The sequence below is a fragment of the Chrysemys picta genome, chromosome 4 (assembly GCF_011386835.1).
Source record: "Chrysemys picta bellii isolate R12L10 chromosome 4, ASM1138683v2, whole genome shotgun sequence".
Classification (NCBI taxonomy): domain Eukaryota; kingdom Metazoa; phylum Chordata; order Testudines; family Emydidae; genus Chrysemys; species Chrysemys picta.
The window spans coordinates 26,145,901-26,151,204 of NC_088794.1; positions in this window are offsets into that span (position 1 = coordinate 26,145,901).

A 5,304-nucleotide genomic window follows, 5' to 3' on the forward strand; every position below is an offset into this window, starting at 1 on the left:
CTGGAACAGCTCATTTTGATCGACCCAGTGCTCACTTTTGGATGCAGGCCGGTATGATAAAGGCCTCTGGTTTCCATGCATAACGCGGAGCCCTGAGACATTGTGTCTCCTTTTCCTTCAACCATGGACGCCACCAGGGGTGATGACAATAACTGGTCACATCAGCTTACCAGGAGTATTCCCACCTGCCCGCAGCAGAAACAAGGTACTGTTCTAATTGGTTCTGCAGGGACCTGCCTGAGACACGCTGCCTGGAGAGGGCCTCTACTCACCAAACTCCTCCTATAAATCATCCAAGTTCTCTATCAAGTGGGAGCCCACTGGAGTCAGCCAGGAAATGTACCTTCTCTTCCACAGGTAAGTCTGGCCATGCCAGGCGATGGTAGGATCAGGATCCCATTCGCCCCCTACCTCTGGCTTGGATGAGGTAGGAGGTATTGTCTAGCCCCCTGCCTTCTCTACCCCATGCTCAGTGATTAACCCTTGGACCATGATGGCCAAACATGGATTTAATCTTTCTCTCCTTCACTCAGGAGATGGCTGTGAATGACAGACATTCAGGGATCCCTGTGGTGCTTCACACACTGCTGCCTGGACCCACCAGTCAGACCCCAGTATTGATCCCAGCTTGCACCCCTGGCCGCCATCTCGCACACAGTCACAGTACATGCCCAATTTTGGATGTTAGCCTTTTTCCCTAGAAGAGGAGTATGGGGTGGGACACCCAAGTTGTGTTCAAAACCAGCCCTGAGATCTTCCAGCTGGATCATCGGGTCACAGAAATGGGGCAGAAGAGAGCACTAGGTGTCCTCTGATGCGCATCCTCCCCACAACCCCCATGTAGCATCACACTGCAGTTTCAGTGTTGGCTGCTGAGCAGAAAAGTGCTGGGATTAATGTCTTCTTCACAGGTCAGCTCTTGTAAGAGCAAAGACTTCATGTGCCCCTAAACTTCACAGTATCCTGCCTTCTCCAGTGAGTAAGGTCACAACTGAAATGACGTTTCTGATGCCCAGGTCATGTCCCAAGAGCAGCTGGGAGATCAAAGTTTATTTGCTCATACCACAAAGAGTTTGGCAGAATGTGCAAATTACTAGCATGTGGGTGCTGTCTGCAAAGCTTTTCTTTGAAAAGAAGGAAAGGTAAAGGGGTGACTTGATCACAGTCTAAGAACTGTGGGGAAATAGAACAGGGGGGCCTTCTTTTTAATAGCCAAAGCTGTGAATCTGAAGGCCCCGAAATGAACCCTCTAACAGAGGACTGTTATGCTGACTGCCTTTACAAAAAGTAGTACAGGCCAGGGCCTGAACAAGACTGAACTGCACAGTTCTCTGCCAAATTCGGTCAAGGGTCATGACCAGAGGAGAGAGGGGGGAGGAAGTAACAGTGGTAAAGGCCTCAGCAACCTAATAACCGCAAGTTTATGAAATATAATAACCACTTGTATGAAGAAATTACTTTTGCAAATGCCAACTTCTCCTGTGATTCCAGCTATCTGCAAAATTAGCCAATCATAGATCTTCTTTTAGCGTCCTCTGATAAACCCCCCTTAATCCTTCACCGAACCACACACCCCCCCCCCCCCGGAAAATAACATGTGCCTTGCCGAGAAATGTACTCAAACTGGTGCCAAGTACCACCCCTGGGGAAAACCACCAAACGCCCCTCTACCCAAATAAACACTCAAATCTTGGGAAATGGTGAAGAGGAAACTGACCCCAACACCAATTTCTTAACTCATGATGTATTGTTTGTACTTTGCTTGCGGTTTAATGCAATAAAGCCACCTGCGAGCGGTACTCAGGGTGTCAGTCTTCAGACTGCACCCCAGTGCACTGGTATGTATGTCAATAAACTGGCCTCAGGCTTGAGTCTTTGAACTAAAATCACTGCCTGGGTGTCTTTGACCACAACAGAACCAACATGGATAAGAGAAAGCTGTTAATAGAGGCTTCTTAGTCTAGCAGACAAAGGTCTAACAAGTTCCAATGGCTGGAAGTTGAAGCTAGATAAAGTCAGACTAGAAATAAGGCATAATTTTTAATAGTAAGAGTAATTAACCATTGGAACAAATTACCAAGGGCTGTGGTGTCCTCTCCATTATCGGATATTTTTAAATCAAGACTAGATATTTGTCAGAAGGATCTGCTCTAATTCAAACCGAAATTAACTCGGAGAAGTTCTATGCAGGGCCAGCTCTAGGCACCAGCGTTCCAAGCATGTGCTTGGGGTGGCCCCTTTTTTTTTTCTTTGCTTCAGCCGCGGCACTGGGTTTTTGTTTTTGTTTTGCTTCGGCGGCGGCACTCCGCCCCCCCCCCCTTTTTTTTTTGCTTGGGGCGGCAAAAAACCTGGTTCCGGCCCTGGTTCTATGGCCTTAAGCATATTCTCACCAGCAACCACACACCGCACCATAACAACTCTAACTCAGGAACTAACCCATGCAACAAACCTCGATGCCAACTCTGCCCACATATCTACACCAGCAAAACTATCACAGGACCTAACCAGATCAGCTACAACATCACCGGCTCATTCACCTGCACGTCCACCAATGTTATATATGCCATCATATGCCATCAATGCCCCTCTGCTATGTACATTGGCCAAACTGGACAGTCACTACGCAAGAGGATAAATGGACACAAGTCAGATATCAGGAATGGCAATATACAAAAACCTGTAGGAGAACACTTCAACCTCCCTGGCCACACAATAGCAGATGTAAAGGTAGCCATCTTACAGCAAAAAAACTTCAGGACCAGACTCCAAAGAGAAACTGCTGAGCTCCAGTTCATTTGCAAATTTGACACCATCAGATCAGGATTAAACAAAGACTGTGAATGGCTATCCAACTAGAGAAGCAGTTTCTCCTCCCTTGGTGTTCACACCTCAACTGCTAGCAGAGCACCTCACCCTCCCTGATTGAACTAACCTCGTTATCTCCATACTGATTTATACCTGCCTCTTGAGATTTCCAATACTTGCATCTGAAGAAGTGAGGTTCTTACCCACGAAAGCTTATGCTCCCAATACTTCTGTTAGTCTTAAAGGTGCCACAGGACCCTCTGTTGCTTTTTATAGATTCAGACTAACACGGCTACCCCTCTGATACCTTTAAAATGTGTAACTGTCAGAAAACTGAAAAAGATCCCAGAGCAGGAGAATCACAATCACTATGCTTGGGTCATGCTCCCAGATCAGAGGATGGGGGGCTCACACCTGGCAACCAGCTCACACTTGTTTTTAATGAGCCCACTTGACACGTTTTATTTTTCTTGGGTCTGGCTCCCAGCCCCTCTCCAACAGTTGAGGCTGTCTGGAGGTGCTGCCTTCCATGCCTTGCTCATCCACACCTCATTCATTCAACAGGGCAATTGATTAAGAGTGCGGGGGGGGGGGGGGAAGCTCTTGTTCTACTGCTAGCAAAAAGAAATTTTTCTTCTATCCTATTCTATCCTTAGGGGCTATAATATTATACCAAGGGCAATGCAAAGTTTCTAAATGAGGCTTTGATACAAAGTCCCATGAAAACAGAGGTCACACGTGGGTAGACCCACCACAAGGTTATATGAAGAGGCACAATGTAAAGTCATATGAAAATTATTAGAGATTTATCTACAATGGCATGACTGAAATGCACAGCTTACATAAAAAGGATGTCCACATCCTGGCCAAGTGCAAATGCCCCAGAGATGTGTGGGACAACTTAAAGAATAAATGGAAAAGCAGGCACTGGGCTGAGGAGAATGACCCCAACCGGGCAGCCGAGGAAGCACTAGCCTGGAACCCACACGCCGGTAGCATAACTGAGTTTAAAAATGCATTATCTATAGCACTAGGAGCTCAAACCACCAAATGGGGGGCCTTGCAATCACTGGCCCAGCAAAACGGAGAGTCTGACATGTCTTATGCCGAAAAGAAGTGGAATGCATTCCGCGCTTATTTCGGCCTGACGAATATAACATCCCGAGACCATAATGTGTTCCTACAAATTCTAAAAGAAGGGTTGTCTGCAAACCACCAAGCAGTCCTGGCATTAGGCATCTCGGTTGAAAACACATACTCGGCCGTAATGAAATGGGCCACAGGGGTAAAAAATAGGAAGAAAAAAAAGATAGCAGCAACCATGCCCTCTAAGGAGGTTGCAACAGTTCATGCAGCCAGAACTGCTACCTGCTACACCTGTAACAAGACGGGACATCAGGCACATAACTGTAAAAATAAAATAAAAAATCAAAACATGCAGTAATTGTAAAAGGAGCAGCCACATAAAGGAAAACTGCTTCCACCCTGGGGAATAAAAAAGGCCAGTGGCCAAACAAGCAAAATAAAACTAATACAACCAGTATCCAAAAACAAAAAAAGGCTAAACAAATCCAGGAGTTGCTCAAACTCCTGGCTAGCAAATAGGTATTAGCGGCCTCCATGGCTGGAACTGAAGGCGACCCCAGGATGTTTCTTTACGCATGAGTGGGGGGCCGGCCGTGCAGTATATTAATAGACATGGGAGCCTCAGTATCAATAACCAGCCAAGATCTCCCCCTTACACATCAAACCATATGGATTGAAGGAGTGGGAGGGGGAAAATTAAAAGCAACCCTAAGCCAACCAATAAAAATAGAATTTAAAAACATGGTTACAGTCAGTCAAATCTGGGTTTGCCCTGAGCAGGAAAACACAATTTGCGGCATAGGTCTCCTTAAAGAGCTGGGGGGTGTAATTAACCCCAGAGCCAGCTGCATTGAATGGGCCGAAGGGTCCAAACAAAAAAGACCATCCCAAAATATAGCTATGATTGCCAGTAGTAAGGCAATAATACCAAAGGGGGGGGAGAGTCCAGTGAAGACACTGTGCTCCCTTCACCCTGAAGTGTGGACAACAGATAAACAAAATTGTGGGTTAGTAACATGAAGCCTATATCCGTAGAAGGGTGGCTCACAAAGCCCACAGGCAGTATCCAATTAAACCAGAAGCCTTAAAGGCAGTTAAAAATATAATCACTAATTTGGAATCTAGAGGGGTAATTAAAAAAACACCTCCACAACTAACTCCCCCAATTTGGCCCATCCGGAAGCCAGACAGGACCTGGAGGTTAACTATAGACTACACCCACCTTAACTGGATGACTCCAAAGGCCCATCCTATTGTAGCAAGCCCTGCCACCATCCTTAATTTGCTAAAACCAGGACGCTCAGTATTTTTAGTCGTAAATGTAGCAAATAAATTTTGAAGTATTCCCCTTGCAAAGAAGAGTCAGAAAAAATTTGCATTTACAGTGAAAAACCAGCAGTACACTTGAACCCA